A 21035-nucleotide genomic window follows, 5' to 3' on the forward strand; every position below is an offset into this window, starting at 1 on the left:
GGGAAGGCACTCTTCCCCTGGAGTTCAGCCGTCCCCAGGCAAACTCCACTCCAAACATAGTCTCCAAAATCTAGCTGCTTCTCCTCTCAACATTTAGATGCTTCTCTCTTCTCTCCTCTGCCGTGCTACTCTGCTCCTCTACCAGTGGAGCTTGGGGCTTTTATGCGAACAGGACAGGGGCATGGCAGGCCAAAAGGCAAAATTCTGGTGGGAAAATGGAGATGTGGAGTTCTCATTTAGGGCCATGGGTCCAGGCTTGAGGGTGGAACCCTTACCAGGTACCCCTCTCTTTTCTACCTAGCGTTTCTCTGCCTCTTGTCTGTATCAATAAGTGCCTACATTAAGAAAAAGAAACATCTCAAATAAACAATCTAACTTTAATGATCAAGGAACCAGAACAAGAATAAACTTAGCTGCTAGTTAATAGAATGAATGAAATGATAAAGGTGAAAGAATGAAAAAACTACACTAGATCAATGAAACTAAAATTAGTTTTCTGACAAGATAAACTAAATGGTCAAACTTTTAGCTACACCCACTAAAAAGAGACTCAAAATTATAAATGAAAGAAGAGACATTGCAACTAATACCACAAAAATACAAAGGATCATAAGAGACAACTGTAAAAAACTACACAACAATTTAGATAACATAGAAGAAATGAAAAAAATCCCTAGAAACATCCATGATATCAATACTGAATTATGAAGAAACAGAAAATCTGAATGGACCCTCCCAATAACCCTCCCAATAAAGAAAAGCCTAGGATCTGATCACTTTACTGGTAAATTCTAACAAACATTTAAATAAGAATATATGCCAATCTTTCTCAAATTCTTCCCAAAAGCCGAAGAGGAAGGAACACCTCCCAACTCATTTTATGATGTAACATTACCCTGATACCAAAGCCAGACAAGGATACTACAAGAAAAATAATTACAGGACAATATTCTTGATGAACACAGATGCAAGTATCTTCATCAGGATACTAGCACAACAAATTCAACAGAACAATACAAGGTTAATAAAAGTATTAACCTTTTATAAAAAGGTTAATAAGGACTTACCCCTGAAATGCAACAATGATTCAATGTATGCAAAGCAATAATCTGATATATCACATTAAGAGTGATGATTTTGACCGGGCACAGTGGCTCATGCCTGTAATCACAGGCAGGTGGATCACCTGAGGTCAGGAGTTTGGGACCAGCCTGGCCAACATGGTGAAACCCCGTCTCTACTAAAAATACAAAAAAAAAAAAAATTAGCCAGGTGTGTTGGCATTTGTCTGTAATGCCAGCTACTCAGAAGACTGGCAGGAGAATCACCTGAGCCTGGGAGGCAGAGATTGCAGTGAGCCAAGATCACGCACTACACTCCAGCCTAGGTGACAGAGTGAGACTCTGTCTTAAAAACAAACAAACAAAAACAAAACAAAATAAAACAGTGATGATTTTGAAAACATACAATCATCTTAAATGCAGAAAAAAAAATTGACAAATTTCACTATCTTGTCATGATAAAAAAAAAAACAAATTAGGTATAGAAGGAATGTTCCTTGAAAAAATAAAGACCATATACAATAAGCCCACAGCTAATATCATACTCAGGGATGCAGTGATGAGAAGCTGAAAGCCTTTCCTTTAAGATGAGGAACAAGATTAGGATGTCCACTCTTGCCATTTCTATCCAACACAGTACCGGAAGGCCTCACCAGAGCAACTGAGCAAGAGGAAGTGATAAAATGCATCCAAATCCGAAGGGAAAAATTAAAATTTTTTGTTTGCAGATGACATGATCTTATACAAAGAAGTCCCTGGAGATTCTACCAAAATACTGCTAGAAATAATAAATTCAGTTTCAGGATAAAAAATCAACATGCAAAAATCAGTTGTGTTTCTATACACTAACAAGGAACTGCTTGAAAAAGAATCCAAGACTACAATCCCAATGACAATAGCATCAAAAATAAATAAATGAAATACTTAAAAATAAATTTAACCAAGGAGGTTAAAAATCTGTACATTTTAAACTATGAAATATTGATAAAAATATTGAAGACACAAATAAATGGAAAAAACCTTATGTTCATGAATTGAAATTAAAATTGCTAAAATGTCCATACTACCCAAATAAATCTTAGATTCAATGCAATCTATCAAAATTCCAATGGCATTTTTCATAAAAATTAAAATAAATCCTAAAATTCATATGGAACCATAAGATAAAAGAATTCCTAAATCAATTTTGACTGGAAGCATCACACTACCTGATTTCTAATATACCATAAAAGTCAAAATAGTATGGCCCTGGTATAAAAACAGATATATAGACCACCCACTGGAACAGAATAGAGAGACCAGAAATAAAACCACACATTTATGGTCAATTGATCTCCAACAAAAGTGTCAATCATATAAAATGATGAAATGATTTGTATCTTGTATCTTCATTTACTTGTGTTGGGAAATTTGTTTTCCATATCCAAGAACATAAAATTGGCCCTTTATCTTACCCTATATGCAGAATCAACTCAAAAGGGATTAAAGACTTAAAAATAAGACCAGAAACTGTAAAACTACTAAAAGAAACACAGAGACAAAGCTCCTTGACATTGGTTGAGACAGTAATTTTTTTATATGACCCCGAAAGCACAGTCAATAAAAGCAAAAACATACAAATGGGATTGCATCAAGCAAATCAACTGTATAAACAGACAACTTAAGAAATGAGAGAAAATATTTCCAACCCATACATGATAAGGCATTAATATCCAAAATATATAAGGAACTCAAACAACACAACAGCAATAAATAACCCAATTTAAAAACAAGAAAAGGATCTGAAAAGACATTTATCCATAGAAGACATGCAAACTGCTAACAGGTGTATGGAAAAATTCTGAACATCACTAATTATCAGAGAAATGCACATCAAAAATATAAGGAGAAGTTATCTCACACCCATTAGGATGGCTATTATCAAAAGGACAAGAGATAATATTAGTTGGTGAGAGTGTGGAGAGAAGGGGTCCCCTTGGGCATGGTTGGTGGACATGTAAGTTGGTATAGCCATCATGGAAAACACTATGGAGACTCTACACAAAAATAAAAATATAACCACCATATGATCCAACAATCTCACTTCTGGGTACACATTTAAAGCAAATGCAGTCAGTACAGGTTGACTATACCATATTTGAAATGCTTGGGACCAGAGGAGTTACAGATTTCGGATTTTTTTTTTTAATTTGGAATAGTTGCTTTACAGTTTGAGTATCCCCGATCTGAAAATCTGAAACTCAAAATTCTCCAAAATCCAAAACTTTTTGAGTGCCAACATCATACTCAAAGGAAATACTCACTGGAGCATTTCAGATTTTCAGATTAGAGATACTCAACTGGTAAATATAATGCAAATATTTCAAAATCCACCCCCCCACACACAACAACAACAATAAATCAAATTTCTATTTGAAAAACCTCTGATCCCAAGCATTTCAGATAAGGAATACTAAAGCTGTATGTACTTATGGGTTGAACATTCCAAATCTGAAAATCTGAAATCCAAAATTCTCCAATGAGCATTTCCTTTGAGTATCATGTTGGTGCTCAAAAAAGTTTCAAATTTTGGAGAATTTTTAACTTTGGACTTTTGGATTTGGCATGCACAATTTGTATCTCGTTCATTGCGGCAACATTCACAACATGCAAGATGTGGGATCAACCTAAGTGTAGATCATCAGATAAATACAATAAAATGTCATTAGACACACACATACAAGGGAATATTATTGAGCCAAAAAAAGAAGATCCTTCCATTCATGACAATATGGATGAACCTGGAGTACATTATGCTAAGTGCAATACACCAGGCACAGAAAGACAAATACAATACTGGTTAATCTCACTTATATATGGAACCTAGAAAAGTCAAACTCCTAAAAGCAGAGAATAATGGTGGTTGTCACACACTGGGGTGTGGGGGAAATGAGGAGTTGCAAGTCAAAGGGCATAAAGTTTCAGTAGATCGAATAAGTTCTAGAGATCAAATGTGCAGCTTGGGCAATATAGTTAATCATACTTATGGTATACTCGACATCTGCTAAGAGAGTAGATCTTAAATGTTCTCACCACACAAAGAAAATGGTAAGTATGTGAGGTTATGAATATGTTAATTAGTTTTATGGTGGTAATTATTTCACAATGAACACATAAATCAAAACATCATATTGTATACCTTAAATATATATAATCTTTATTTCTTATGTATACCTCATTAAAGCTGGGAGGGAGAAAAAAAAAGAAAGGGAGAGAAAGAAATGCTAAGGAACAGAAAAGTTAGCTACTGTAGGGAGTTAAAGTAGAGTGATTGCAATCTAGTACCTGATTCTCATCTTCACAGAAATATCTTTTCTTTCAACTCATGCAGAATTGTTTTGGTTTCAGATGATCAAATCATGCTGTGCAAACTTACAGTTTTAAACAACAGGATGATTTACTGCTAGTGCTTACTTAGTCCAGTAGTAAATGTACCTATTTCCTTTAAGTAGACACTAGGAAACCAAATTACCAAAGGAATTTGTATGGTGGGCTTTAAAAAAGACTTAAAAATGTTTTTTTGATTGTTGACTCTAGAACATAAGACACATAATTAAATGTCCATGGAAACCAGAAAAATAATGGAAAAGTAGTGCATTGGCTGAGGATTTTCATAAAATTAGGTAGAAAATTTTTACACTTCAATGAAAATACACGTATTCTCTTTTCTTTTGCAACACATGAAATACGATGTCTATTTTTTTAACTGATTTTAAGTTCTATTCCAGATAGAAACATGAAAATAGAAAAATAGTTTTCTACTGTTATAAGGCAACATGGTTTGGCTCTGTCCCCACCCAAATCTCATCTTTAATTGTAGTTCCCATAGTACCCACATGTCATGGAGGTACCTGATGGAAGGTAACTGAATCATGGGGGCAGTTACCCCCATGCTGCTGTTAGTGAGTGAATTCTCACAAGGTCTGATGGTTCTGTAAGGGGCTTTTCCCCTTTGCACAGCACTTCTCCTTCCTGCTGCCATGTCATGTGAAGAAGACATGTTTGCTTCCCCTTCTACATGATTTTACATTTTCTGAGGCCTCTCCAGTCATGCTGAACTGTGAGTCAATTAAACATCTTTCCTTCAGAAATTACCCAGTCTCGGGCAGTTCTTTATAGCAGTGTGAGAATGGACTAATACATAAGGAAAATGCATGGTATAAGCATGATAAAAAATAAGAACTGACACTAAAGCTTCATTGTTGGGGAGAGATAAGCTATATTAAAATTCATGGTAAAGTAGCAAAATCATGTTCAACTTGACTGTTGCCTTGCTGGAATTTGAGCTGGGCTTCTGGATCTAATTTTTTTAGAAAGAAGCTGAACATCTAGATTTCTAATTTAAAATGTTTTCATTTTTAATAGACTTAATTTCTAAAATACAGTGTAGGGCAAACAAAACAGACCTGGGGGCTATCTTTAGTCTATAGATTGCCACTTTGAGGCTTTTATCTAGAGGTATGTTTTAGCCAAGCAGTGACTAAACTGAATTTCATGATTCAGAGAAAGCTGTACTTCCACAGTAACTGGAAACCTGTGCCCTCCTAATTCCCTTGTTCCATCATTCTCTTTAGGCTGACCTGAATATTTCCTCTCAGACTCCGATTTTCCAGAATCCATGGACAGCTCACTAACAATCTCCTGCTAGACAGTCAGATCCAACAGAATTAGTTAAGTTATGCTTTCCGTGATTCCGTTTCAGGCAAGATGTTCACTGCTTTGATATTTTCAATAGCTCAAATATTCCCTTTCTGGAAAGTGCCCCCAAGTTTTGCAAGTGTTTATCTTAAAACAAACAAAAAACTAAATGCCCTTCTTGGCTTAGTCAGCAACACATTTATAACCCATTATCTTAGGGTCTGGTTCTTCTGTCAATGGCTACTTTCAATCATTGCACTGAATTTAAAATTTACCTGACCTCGTCTTCAAATTCAGAGAAATTATACTAACTCTCTGTCTGACTATACTCTGCTCCAGTGCTTTAGTTTTATTAATTTTTCATGCATGTCAGAAGATTTCCATTCTAAATATTTTGTGGATAGTCCTACTATATTGGCATCAATGTAGGGAACGTGACTTTAAAGGGAAAGTGATGTCTATCTTATCTCTATATCATTGGTGGACTATTGTCTATTCCCCCTATTTTCCATGTCTAGAGTGCCATTTGTTGGTACTGACGGCTATACGGAGTTTACTAATACAGAGTTTTAATAATAAATAAAATGATTTATTTTTTTCTCTTTCTCTGATACCTACTTTACTCTTCTCTCATATCCCTATCCATTTTTATCTGGACCACTTCTATCCTCAAGTCTTACCACTGGTGGGTAATATGGTAGCCGATAATAAGCGCTCTTAGAATGAAGAAATAACTGATCTTAGGGCTGATCCAGAATCTAAAAGGGAAACAATATAAATGTATCAGAGATTTGACTAAATGTGATTTACATTTTCACTAGACAATTTTAAAGCAAGTTATTCACTCAAAAAATAAGGCACTGAATAAGAGCACAGCTTATACTCACTTTAGTATATAAACAAAGATATGTTATTTAATTTTCAAATAGTTGATGTTTCCATATCTATGAAATAAAATTAGGTTTCTGTGGATTTTCTGTGGTCACATATATGAAACCTAAACTACATAATTACCTCAATTCTTGACATTGTCAGTGATACTGCTTGATACGTAAACATAAATTACAAGTACATATGGTTTGCTAGTCAGATTCTTTAAGATAATGACTAAGAAGACAGAAATTATTTATATTCTCTATGAAGCATAACAAATATGACTTCCAGTATGTTATGAAAAGCATATATTATAAGGCAGTATTTTGCAAACCAGAGTATCAGGTTTTCTGGAGCCAAATTTTAGTGTTACGGTCATATGTTGTTAAAAGAATAATCTTTATTCAGTTTGGTGTTGTAACAAAATTGCAGAAAAGTCATTGTATTTTAGGATGACTAAATCTTTCACCATGGAAAACAGAATACTCAGTTTTTAGACTTTTACATTTTCCTGAAGTATATGACACATTACTGTGCACTACTTCCATTAGCAGAATCTTTTACTATTTAGTGATGAATAAGCTGTTTAAATGCTTTTGTCTAATTGGGTCATACCTCAACGAACATCCCTCTCCATTATGTATGGACATTATAAAAAGAAGCTTCTGAATAATGTCTTTTTCTCCACAGTGTAAAACCTGTTACGGTAGCAAGATACATGGAGAGTCAAAATCTTCCATTATGTATGATATCTACAAGAAGAGTAGATGGGGTTCAATGGGGCTAAAGTATTACAAATTAGAACAGAAACTTAGAAGTAAATTTTGGTGAACACAAAAAGAGGATTATAAATAATAAAGTTTATCGTACTGTATAAAGAAACAGACTTTCTTGTGAGGTAGTGAGATCCCTGTTATCTGAGGTGTTCAAAGAGGCCTGATGCCAGAAGACAAATGCAAATACTGTTAAGACAGTGCCCAACATTATTCCCAAGTTTCTATAAAAATGTGAGATGCCAATACCTGGTAATTTCAGAGAAGATGGAATGTTTATTTAAATTGAAGAATATTTATCTAAAGATATATTTATTGTGTATTAGGAATGCTCCTGTGCCCTGAAGATAAACTAGTAAATAAGACCTACTAGGCAGGTTGAAATGCATATACCATTGCTCCTATGAGTATGGGGCAGTGGAAGATTATCTAGTAGACAGACAAAGTCCATGCCTGAGATATGGGGAAAGTGGGGATTTGCTCCAAAAAAATTCCTTTTAAAGGAATATGCATACAGTATTCCCAAACAGCAAAATAATGATGGCAAAAATATAACTTTTTGAACTTTGTTTTTTACCATTTCCTGTTAAAATGTCTGGACTATATCCTAATGGCCATAAGGGATCACTACAAACTTTTAAGCTGGAGAGTAGTTTGAGAGACAGAGAGAGAGAGAGTGTGTGTGTCTGTGTGGGTGTGTGGGTGTGTGTTGTAGAAAGAAAATTCTCTGTGCCATGTGAAGAGTGTCAGACCAGAAAGCAAGAGAAGCACTGTTGTAATAAACTCAGTGGGATATGATTAAGCGTGTAAAGTACTGGCAATGGGAATTCAGAGAAGGGGAGAAGATCAAGAAATACCAGTCTCTCCTGGGTTTGGTGACTGGCTGGTTGCAAAGAAGAAACACAAAAGAGTAATTAATAATCCTTCTTGACTGTCTGTCTCCTTTCTTCACCTATTTTATTTCAGCAGCTACAGATGGAACAATAAGATAAACCCTTGGGCTTCTCCACATACCCAGGAAGAGATTAGTAAAGATTATGAACATCACCCCTTACTTGAACTTACAAAAGCAGGATAAGATCTCCAAGAGTTCTATCCCAGAGATTCAGGGCTTTTCTTGGTCACCATACACAAGCTAGTTTAAAGTTAAATGCTATACGCTGTCCTCTTGCTTTTTACCTAGGTGGCGAAACATCTAATTTGTCATAGTTGGCAGTAAGATGGTTCTGGTCAACATCCCAATTTGTTTTTACCATTTACGCTCTTCCACTGGATGCATATTGAATATACATATGATAAAGATGCAGATTAAACTGCTGCATCATCCAGAGTAAATGTAACATATATATATATATATATATTTTATATATATAGTGTGTGTGTGTGTGTGTGTGTGTTAGTACGCTCATGTTACGGACATAAGGCTTAGCATATATGAAACTAAGGATACTAAATGGTCTTTAAAATGTATTTTTTAGTTCTGAAAACAGAATCTGGACTTTGAAACCAGACCAAAAAAATTCCATGAAATAAAAGGAGAGTAAAGGCCTGAATGAAATGCTTTTAAGAAATAAATGGAAGAGCAATTGAATACAGTTAGTATGGATAACTCATGAAGAATTTTGCTTTTATCAAAGAGCAGGTAAGTGAGCCAGTAGCTATAGGGGAAAGTGGAGTGAGGGAGAGAGACAGGGAGACAAAGGCGGTAGCAGTGAGGAGAGAGTGAGTGTTAAATAATGGAAAAATAATAGCACGCATGTCCTCTGATGTAGAATTACCCAGTGGAGACAGAGGAAACACCAATGTAGAAAAAGAAAAGGAGGAACTGTTAGGATAAGTCCTTTGACTATACAAGCACAAGGGAATCTTGGGCATAAATGGGGGAGCTTGCCTCAGAAAGGTACTCAGTTCATCTGTATTATAAGAATGGAGGGAAGGTATGTAGCTACGAAGGCTGGCAGCAAGTAGATAGCTTCAGTTTAAGAAATGCAGAGGATTGTGCAAATAAGAAGCAAAAGACTAGGAAAAACAGAATATCATGGTATAGCTGGACATTGCAGCTGGTTCAGTCCTTAATAAGCCATGTGACATAAGGCAAATACTAAACTTCTTCATGCTTCAATTTCCTCAAAAATAGATGGAGATAACACTGGTGCTTACTTCACAAAGTTAAACAGATGGGCCAAACAACACGATATATCTATCTTCACCCAGTAAATATAAGCTCCACGAAGGCATGGATTTCCATCTTTTTTTCCCTCTTTTAATTGTACTTACAAGGTGTCTGGCATATAGTAAATATTTAATAAATGTGATCTATTATTATCACTACCACCTCATTTTGACATCACCATTGGTTCAAAATGAAGTGATCCTTACCTTCACAAAGAAAGGGCATTTTTCTTAACTGGTGTGAGTCTGAAGGTGGGGAGGGAAGAGTGTGGAATATGTGATTTGAAAATCAAATTCTGTAATAGGAACTTTGAAAATTTCAAGATTATTTCTCAGGAGTATCCATGAACAAGGCTAAAACTTTTCCTATCACTATAATTTCTGTTGATAATTCTCCCAAAGGTAGTTAACCTAGTTCACATTACATAAGTGTCTCCTATTCTCATTAATTTTCCTTTTTCAATATTCAGTAACAATGACAATAACATGTAGTCAGCAAACCAGGTTATCATCTGAACTCTCTCTGTTATTAGTATTTTCTTATGGTAGCACTGCATTTCTAGGTAAATGCATGCAGATTTTCAGTTTCATTATTTTTCATGAACAGTCAACCAAGATGTTCACTGACTAGTAGAACAAGAAAAATAAACACCGTATATCAAATTCAATTATGAGTGACCTACTTAAACAGCTTCCCACTGTTCCATTCAAATTTTAAAAAGTGCATTTGATGCTAATGTATGTGATGAAGCATATAGAATCAGTAATTTTTAAAAATAGCTTGTCTTGTGTATATAATCAAATCAGCTGATGATCCACTGAATAATTTGATATATCAATTAGCTCCATCAATATTAAAGTATTTGCTAGTATTTTTAACATCTATTACTTCAGTAAGTAGAATAACCAGTGAAACGAAATTTTCACTGTAGTAATTCAATAGTTCATCTGCCTAGTTTATTAAATTGTTGGACTCCTTTAAAAACAATATTTTATGTAGTAAACTGTGCTCTTATTCAATAATACACTGAGTTTTCATAAGTAAGCATCTAAAAATACAATATAAAACGAATGTTAGTTGTTATTTTTGCAATGTAGATGCTGAAAATTTTTACATTCATTGGCATAATTCTTTTGACAAAGAGTGTGGCAGAGTGTGGCTTTAACTGAGAAGTCCTGAGAAGTCATTGACCTGACAATCCAACAATTGTTTAATGAATAAGCAATGTTATAGCTACAATTCATTTAAATATTACATGACAAAGACTGTGATTCAAAATTTACTTACATTATTACATTTAATTCTCAGGCAACCCATAGAGGCAATGCTATTTCCAAATCACATATTGAGAATCTAACAGGCTTGCACATGTAAGTGAGATCGTACAGTATTTTTCTTTCTGTGTCTGGCTCATTTCGCTTAGCAAACTGTTCTTTAGGTTCATTCATGTTGTCACAAATAGGAGGATTTCCTTTTTCTAAGGTTGAATAATATTCCATTTTGTGTGTGTGTGTGTGTATACATACATACATACATATATGTCTTACAGTTTATCCATTCATCCATTGATGGACACTTAGATTGTTTCCATACCTTGGCTACTGTGAATAATGCTGTGATGAACATGGAAGTGCAGATATTTAATATCTTTTCAAAATGGTGGTTTCATTTCCTTTGGGTATAGACCCAGAAGAGGGATTGCTGGGTTATATGGTAGTTCTATTTTTGAGTTCTTTCAGAACCTCCATATTGTTTTCTACAAGGGCTGGACCAATCTACATTCCCACCAATAGTGCACAAGGGCTTCCTTTTCTCCACACCCTCATCAACACTCGGTATCTCTTGTCTTTTTGAAAAACTGTCATTCTAACAGTGAAATCTAAAAAAACAAACTAAACCAAATTAAAAAATTTTAAAAAAACTTGAATACAAAGAGGCAGTGAGTAGAGTGGTGGTTACCAGGGATGGAGTAGGGGAAGCAAATGGGAAAATGGGAGGTCAAATGGTAGAAAGTTTTATTAACAATTATGTGGAATACATTATTCTAATAAATAACTCACTATAGTGAATATTACACGGTATAGTAGAAATGTGTTAAGACTAGGTTTTAGATAACTATGTGAGATCATGGATGTGTTAATTTGTGTGACTGTGGTAATAATCTCACTATGGATATGCATATCAAACTTTGTTGTATAACTTAAACATATAATAAAAATAAAGTGTATTAAAAGTATTGTTGAAAAAGAATTTAATAAGCTTGATTAGATTCAATGACTAAACCAGAGTTACATGGTTAGAATATGGTAGATCCAGTAATTAAACTCAGTTATGACTAAAGGTAAAGCTCTTGCTCAAAGTCTAAATCGCTGCTGGCTGGGCGCGGTGGCTCACGCCTGTAATCCCAGCACTTTGGGAGGCCGAGGTGGGCGGATCACAAGGTCAGGAGACCGAGACCATCCTGGCTAACCTGGTAAAAACCCATCTCAACTAAAAATACAAAAAAAATCAGCCGGGCGTGGTGGCAGGCGCCAGTAGTCCCAGCTACTGAGGAGGCTGAGGCAGGAGAATGGCGCGAACCCGGGAGGCGGAGCTTGCAGTGTGCCGAATTGCCCCAATGCACTTCAGCCTAGGCGATAGAGCGAGACAACGTCTAAAAAAGAAAGAAAAAAGAAAAGAAAAGAAAAGAAAAGAAAAGAAAAGAAAAGAAAAGAAAAGAAAAGAAAAGAAAAGAAGGAAAGAAAAGAAAGAAGGAAAGAAAGAAAGAAGGAAAGAAAGAAAGAAAAGAAAGAAAGAAAGAAAGAAAGAAAGAAAAGAAAGAGAAAGAAAGAAAGAAAGAAAGAAAGAAAGAAGGAAGGAAGGAAGGAAGAAGGAAGGAAGGAAGGAAGGAAGGAAGGAAGGAAGGAAGGAAGGAAGGAAGGAAGGAAGGAAGAAAAGAAAGAAAGAAAGAAAGAAAGAAAGAAAGAAAGAAAGAAAAGAAAGAAAGAAAAAGAAAGAAAGAAAGTTATCTTTAAACCACTGCTATCAGATCCTTAACTAGAGGACAGTAGAGGACAGATGATGAAATACACAAATGAGTGACGAGGTCCCTGCCTCACAGCTTGGAATGGGGGCCATAGAGGATAAAACCAAAAATTTCAGAACTAATAAAATAAAAGCTTTAACAAAAATACATACAGAATGATAAAGGTATAAGATTGCTGCCTTGGAGACATTTGGTTCCCTAAGGACTTAAATGATTGGATATGTGATTACATAAACTTGAAACATAAATACAACACTAATTGCTATGGCTTTGTCTTCAGCATGCCTACTTCTGTGCTCCATAAAAAGACTAACGTAGGCTCCCATTTTTAATCTATTTGAACAACTGTGAAACCTTTGTTTACAGAATATACCATCAGCAACATTTGGCCTTGGTCCATACTCATCATCTCCATAAAATTAATGAATATTACAACACTGCATTACTTCACAAAACGATGTCATTTTCATAAGTCAATGTCTTAGTTTACTGCACTTCAAAAACCATTAACACTTATCAAAAATATGAAAACATGCTTAATTATAATTATCTCTGCAGAGGTATATACAGCTGGTAATGGATTTCAATATGCCAGATACAGGGTATCTGTTATTTTTACATTAGAAAAGTAACCCTAAGAGCAGGCAGATATGATTACCAACACCTTTGATCATATGTACCAACATATAGCTAATAGACTTACTATTAGAAGGTGGGCAGTAGGGGAGAGGAGGTACACAGGCAACACACTGAGAAAGCAAACATGTAGCTACTACAGTTCTGCCCTGGACTGCCTACCATTTAATATACTGATATACTGCTATTCGGATAATAGACCCCTTCTCACTCTGATCACAAATGTGAGCACATGATCCAAACTAAGTCAAACAGATTCTCTCCTCCATAAATTTCAGTCATGGTTAACATGAACACACTCATTCAGAAACCAAGATTAGTTAGAATTGAGTCTTCTGATACACCTTCCTAGACATAAGCAAAGCCTCCCTGGTTTCTGCCCTTCTCAAGGTTTAGTTTTCAAACCTTTTCAATCCTTTCCTACACATACTATATTTGGCTTAGTTCTTTATTCACTAATAAAATAATTCTAAGTGATAACTTGATAATGCTAAATGATAACCACATATTCTAAATGAAACTCCACTAAAAATGGGGTACATGAAAAGAACAACAAACAAGTATTAGTTCCTTGAACTGCTTTTTTTCCACTGTAAAGTAAATTAGAAGATGAGAATGATTTGAGTGGAATATTGCTACACTGTTTAGAACATTCAGTAAACCCATGAGTAAGGGCTTTGACAGAAGCATTACAGACTGGAAAACACAACCAAATCCAAAAGAAGTGCTTTAGAGACTACAGATCGCTCACTTTTGTAAAATGGAAAAAAGCCAGTGTAATTGACCTGTAACTAGGTAGCTGGTTGATCTCTTAGAAGTATCATTTCATAACACGAATCATTTGCTTATCAGTGATTTCAGAAAACTAGACAGTCACATTACTAGTAGCTACGTCACTGGTGGTAAGTGAGAAATCCATATTATTGAATACATGTATTACACTTCCATACTTGCCCTATTCCGCCATTTTGAAAATAAGCCCACTGAATAAACCCTGACTTTACTAAGGAAGGGGAATGACTACATCTACAGAGGGGATCATCCTATTTTTCTGTTTACTTAAACCTTTCTTTCAAGCCAGGTGTTCTTAAGGAAAACTCACACATGCTAGGCCCATTCCGTAAGGCCAAATAACGTTTTGTTTGCAAATGATATGAACAAAAGTCAAACTAGCTTAAACAAAAAGGGCAGGGCAGGGCAGGGCAGGGAAGGGAAGAAAGAAGAAACAAGGAAGAAAAGAAAGAAGAAAAGAGAGAAAGTAACTGACTCACGTAACTGGGAAAGTTAGGGATGGTACCTGCATCAGACATCAAACAATCAGATATTATCAGGACTCTGAATTGGCAGTTTTACTTCTCTTTATGATTTCATCCTCTTCTACTAAGGCGAGTCCTGTCTTTTGACAGATGACATGATTGGGACAGTATCATGAACTTATTTTCTATTTCCCAATGTCTGTGTATATCTCATCAAAAGCGCTAACTCACTTGTTTTAGGTTACATGTATTTCCAAATCACAACCAGACATCAGTTATGTCACAATTCTGCTATATAACCCAGTTACTTTTGTGAATAGCAGTCTCATCAGAACCTCATGGAATAAGAGAGGGGCAAAATTACAAAGGAGAGGGTAATTGTATCAGAAAAACATATAATGGGTAGACAAAAATCAGACTGCATCACAAAAAAATACTATTACATAAAATAAAATAATATACTAATTTAATAAAAAGTAATACTAATTTAATATCTAATTTAGCCTTAGATATTAAAGATTAAAAAGACTTAGAAAAGGGCTGGGTTCGGTGGCTTACGCCTATAATCCCAGCACTTTGAGAGGCCAAGGCGGATGGATCAGGAGTTCCAGACCAGCCTGGCCAACATGGTGAAACCCCGTCTCTATTAAAAATACAAAAATTATCCAGGCATGGTGGCAGGCGCCTGTAATCCCAGCTACTCAGGAGGCTGAGGCAGGAGAATTGTTTGAACCCGGGAGGCAGAGGTTGCAGTGAGCCAAGATAGTGCCATTACACTCCAGCCTGGGTGACAGGGCGAGACTCTGTCTCAAAAACAAACAAACAAACAAACAAAAAACACTTAGAAAAGAAGCTTTAATCAAGTAAATGATCTATTTCTATATTACTGATAACCACCTGAAGTAAAATTCTCAACCCCAAGATCCACAGAAAGATCACTTTTGCAAAGACATGTTGTAATACTCGTGACTTAACTGTTGTCTTATGAATAAGTGTTGATTGCTTAGCTTTATATTTAATGCCATCCAGAGGTGCTGCTTACATAGTTTTGTATTTGTAAAATACTAAATATCATCACATATTAGCTCCTTGATCCTGATAGGTTGTTACCATATTTCACTTCACAACAAATTATTTTTCTTTTCAAAATTTCTTTTAGCTAAAATTATTTACTAAGGGAAATAATTAAATCGTAATATGTTTAAGGCACATGCACAAATCTGGCATGTTACAAAGAAAATATATTAAAATATGCAAACAATTTTTTAAAAATCTATTTCATTACTCCAAAGAGTTTTAAAAATATATTTAAGTAGCATTAAAAATTCTCAGATAAGGCACAGACTTTAGCACTTTATGTCTCATTGCTTGTGCAGATGTTGTGTATATTGCCAAATCAGTAGAACTCCACTCACATGAATATTGAGCAGATGAGAACCTATTGAGGAAAGGTATACCATCCATGATGTAGAACCAATTACCAAAAATTTAAAACTAATACAATACTGATTTCATTTAAAAAATATCTCTATTCTTGTTGAAAAAGATGGATGTGAAAGAATTCCACTAAGTCTGATACAGCGATTTGATATTTGTGTGGAAACCACCCAACGTACATCTTTTAAAAGATCAAATTTCTTCATATCATTTACACGTGTAAAGGCTTTTTATGCTCACTTTATTGCCATATTCTACGCAAATTAAAAGCAATGACAAGCATGTTAAGATATTAATAAAAGGACAAGGATAAAAGAAACCCTGGGTTGACAGAGGAAGGGAGATCTTCACCTAACCACATGAATAGAGCAGATGGGATGCAACCCATGGGAGAACAACCTGTTACCATACAGCAACCCTGCCTAGGAGGAAACATGGCCTCTCCATCCACTAATCTAGTACTCTCAGTACTCTCTCTTATAGGAAAAAAAAAAAAATGGAAATAAACAGAAAAAAATCCATCTTTCTATACCTATTTCTCGGGATTCATAAGAAGAGTATAAATAATGCATGAAAAATGCTTTTTCAAAGTGACTGACACAGTTAAATGCAATAGATAGAAGCTACTAGTTCTTTATCTGAAATTCAAAATCATTCTTTTTGCTTTTATTTTCATGGTTAAAAGAAAATACACATTCTTTGATAAAAAAAATGAAAACATGCAAGTGAACAAAAAGAGTAAAACTGAAATCTCCTCAATTCCCATCAACCAGGCTACTTAGTCATAACCACTGGTAAAATGTTGGAAAGTATCTTGCCATTCATGCTCTTTATAATTTACTTTTGCACCTAAAATATGTTATGAACATCGTCTCATGTTAATATCAAAATTCTGATAATACTCATGTACCTACATACCACAGACTTGTACACGTGCAACACACTTTATCTGACCACTCTTCCACTGTTGAACACTAATGTTGATTCCTGGCTTTTGCTGTTGTTGTTGTTTTTGGTTTTGGCTTTAGTAATTAAGTAATGTTGTGATGGGCACAGATGTAGCTAAATATTGGCATGCTTACTTATTTTGCTTCTACGAATAAATTCTCTACGTGCATTACAATTATTTTTCTCATGTATAATAGTCACTTGTATAATATCTATCTTCCATTTTAGACAAATATATTTTTGAGTGTTTCAGACATACTTTTTCTTTTCTCACTTTACTGAGATAATCTAGCTTTGTAAATCTTCCCCTTAGGGTTTACAGCCTGGTAGGAACTGAAAGTAGCCTAAGAAGCCTACTTTTTATAAAAAGCCTAAAATCACTGAGGAGATTATGTCAGGTATCTTAGGGAGGAAAGTAGCAAGTAGGGATACCTGGCTGGAAAAAAAGACACCTGTAGGTTTCTTCAGTAGTACAGACCATAGTTGGTCCCTAAAGAGGTAGCCAGACCTAAGAGAGTATGATAGGAGGATAATACATCTAAGAAGTTTGAATCTGAGCAAAGAACCCACACTCCACATGTGGCATAAAAGACAGAGTTCCTGGACTTCCAGGGTCTGCTGTGAACTTGGAGAAGATGACAATACTAACAACCATGACAGAGAAAACAGCCAGTAGCTTTCTTCCATCTTCTGAGTATTACAAATTCTCCTTGTGTGATCTTAGGAAGGAATGGAAGACTAAGAACAACTGATAAGGAATTTCCTAGCATCCTTTTGGAATGGTGGTTTAAAGCCTAATTGAGTGGATTTAAAGAATATGATAGCCAGGCGCAGTGGCTGAGGCTTGTAATCCCAGCACTTTGGGAAACCGAAGCGAGTAGATCACCTAAGGTCGGGAGTTCCAGACCAGCCTGACCAATTTGGAGAAACCTGTCTCTACTAAAAATACAAAGTTAGCCAGGCATGGTGGCACATGCCTGTAATCCCAGCTACTCGGGAGGCTGAGGCAGGAGAATCGCTTGAACCGGGGAGGTGAAAGTTGCAATAAGCCGAGATTGTGCCATTGCACTCCAGCATGGGCAACAAGAGCAAGATTCTGTCTCAAAAAAAAAAAAAAAAAAAAAAGATACATGTGACAGCTCTTTCATACCTCAATTGGTAGACTTAAAGTCATACAACTGTAAGTTTCATAAGGATATGTACTTTATCTGTCTCATTTATTACTGTATTTCTTACTTTTACCAGAATGATTGGCACACTGTAGGTGCTCAATGTTGACTGAATAACATTAGAAAGAAAAAATAAAATAGGAACTGATAAAGTATTGAGGAACATATTAACTGTAGCTTTGGGGATACTGAAGAGACTATATTGAAGAGATAAGATTTGAGATGCAAGGGCTAAGGAAACAGTGTCCAGCAGAGCCTTGATACACAAAGACCTAGGCACCTGCTCAGCTAGACCTTACTGAGCTGCCTAGGGAGGCTGGAGATGAATTCTGTAATGGCTCACATCTTGCCTTGGCTCTGCTTACTCTGTGTGTTCTGCCTTTTTCCTTTCCTGGGGTTTTAGTCAACACAAGTTTTACAGGCTTTTACTTATCTAATTGCTGACCACCTATGTCATCCTACCATATGAATTATGTCTTCTCACTTACTCAATTTATCTTGGATAGCTTGCAGTCTTAATGTGTATGGCCTCTGATCCCAACTCCTTCCTTTCCTGCATGTAGTTTAGGACTTCAGGGACCAAGGCTTTCAACAAACTCAGCTGGGCACACAGACTTGTTTACAGATTGAGAAAACAGCATAAGCAAAAACCAGCGAAAAATAGTAAAGGAAAACATAGCAGAATAGCATGTAAAACAAAGTATGAGATAAGAATGAAGCCCCATATTCCATGGTATATCATATTTAATATGATTGGTCATTTATATTCAGTCCCATTATATTTAAATCAAAGATAAATAGAATCAAACAATACTAGATATTGCATAACACCTTAGAATGTGAACTGAAAAAACAATGTTATTTCTTTGATAGACAATAAAAAATCATACATAACTAAGATTATACAAGGAAAAGCTTTTTTGTGAGTTTTGATGACAATAATGTGTTCTTGAAAAGCCTTATCTTGTTAAACACATATTTTTTAATAGCTAGGGGTCATTTCTCAGTTAAAAAAATTAATTTCAAGTAAAATGGCTATTTGTAAGGAGTCAGAAATTTAAAATAAGAAGTTATAAATGTAAAAAGAGGGGGGCGGAGCAAGATGGCCGAATAGGAACAGCTCCAGTCTCCAACTCCCAGCCAGCCACACAGAATCGGTGATTTCTTGCACAACCGAGGTACTGGGTTCATCTCACTGGGGAGTGCTGGACGATCGGTGCTGGTCAGCTGCTGGCAGCCCGACCAGCTAGAAGGAAGCAGGGCGGTAGGCATCGCCATCTGGGAAGCGCAAGGGGAAGGGAATCCCTTTTCCTAGCCAGGGGAACTGAGACACACAACACCTGGAAAAAATCGGGTAACTCCCACCCACATTGCGCTTTAAGCAAACAGGCACACCAGGAGATCATATATCCCACACCTGGCCGGAGGGTCCCACGCCACGAGCCTCCCTCACGGTTGGCACAGCAGTCTGTGATCTACCGCAAGGCAGCAGCGAAAGCTGGGGAGGGCCCGCCATTGCTGAGGCTTAAGTAGGTAAACAAAGCTGCTGGGAAGCTCCAACTGCGGAGCTCACAGCAGTCATGGAAACCCTACCTGTCTCTGTAGACTCCACCTCTGGGGACAGCACAGCCACACAACAACAACAACAACAAAGCAGCAGAAACCTCTGCAGACTCCAAACCACTCTGTCTGACAGCTTGAAGAGAGCAGTGGATCTCCCAACACGGGAGGCTGAGATCTGAGAACGGACAGACTGCCTGCTCAAGTGGGTCCCCTGACCCCTGGTAGCCTAACTGGGAGACATCCCCCACTACAGGGGTAGCTCCGGACACCCCCACACTCACAGGGTGGAGTACACCCTGAGAGGAAGCTTTCTCCAAAGCAAGAATCAGACAGGCACACTGCTGTTCAGAAATATTCCCATCTTCTGCAGCCTCTGCTGCTGATACCCAGGCAAACAGGGTCTGGAGTGGACCTCAAGCAATCTCCAACAGACCTACAGCTGAGGGTCCTGACGTTGTGGAAGGAAAAACTATCAAACATGTGAAGGACACTTACACCAAAACCCCATCAGTACATCACCATCATCAAAGACCAGAGGCAGATGTGCAAAACCACAAAGATGGGGAAAAAGCAGGGCAGAAAAGCTGGAAATTCAAAAAAATAAGAGCGCATCTCCTGAAAGGAGCGCAGCTCATCGCCAGCAACGGATCAAAGCTGGACGGAGAATGACTTTGAGGAGATGAGAGAAGAAGGTTTCAGTCCATCAAATTTCTCAGAGCTCAAAGGAGGAATTAATGCACCCAGCACAAAGAAAACTAAAAATCTTGAAAAAAAAAGTGGAAGAATTGATTTGCCAGAGTAATTAATACAGAGAAGGTCATAAACGAAATGAAAGAGATGAAACCATGACACGGTGAAATACGCGGATAAATGCACAAGCTTCAGTAACTGACTGACTAACTGGAAGAAAGAGTATCAGCGGTTGAGGATCAAATGAATGAAATGAAGCGAGAAGAGAAACCAAAAGAAAAAAAAAGAAGAAAAAAAAAGAAATGAACAAAGCCTGCAAGAAGTATGGGATTATGTAAAAAGACCAAATCTACGCCTGATTGGGGTGCCTGAAAGTGAGGGGGAATGGAACCAAGTTGGAAAACACTCTTCAGGATATCATCCAGGAGAACTTCCCAACCTAGTAGGTAGCCAACATTCAAATCCAGGAAAATACAGAGAACGCACAAAGATACTGGTGAAGAGCAACTCCCAAGACACATAATTCCTTGCCAGATTCACCTCAAAGTTGAAATGGGAAGGTGTAATTCTAAGGGCAGCTTGGTAGAGAGAAGGGGTCGGGTTACCCACAAAGGGAAGCCCATCAGACTCACAGCAGATCTCTCGGCAGAAACTCTCCAAGCCAGAAGAGAGTGGGGCAATATTCAACATTCTTAAAGAAAAGAATTTTCAGCCCAGAATTTCATATCCAGCCAAACCAAGTTTCATAAGTGAA

General features: G+C 36.5%; 1 protein-coding gene across 4 annotated transcripts in view; it reads right to left on the reverse strand.

Annotated features, from left to right (window-relative positions):
* Positions 1-21035, reverse strand: part of LOC103884346 (cytochrome c oxidase subunit 7B2, mitochondrial) — a 178596-nt gene that overhangs the window by 38059 nt on the left and 119502 nt on the right. Inside the window, exon 3 of one of the 4 annotated variants that reach the window (XM_017958680.3) lies at positions 6419-6496. The exons of 2 other annotated variants lie outside the window; for them this stretch is intronic. The gene's annotated coding sequence lies outside the window, so the exon portion shown is untranslated. Of the gene's footprint in view, positions 1-6356; positions 6377-6418; positions 6497-21035 lie in introns of those variants that run through there. One more of the 4 variants, XM_017958682.2, reaches the window with a different exon arrangement.

This window comes from Papio anubis, chromosome 3, assembly GCF_008728515.1.
Source record: "Papio anubis isolate 15944 chromosome 3, Panubis1.0, whole genome shotgun sequence".
Taxonomy (NCBI): Eukaryota; Metazoa; Chordata; class Mammalia; order Primates; family Cercopithecidae; genus Papio; species Papio anubis.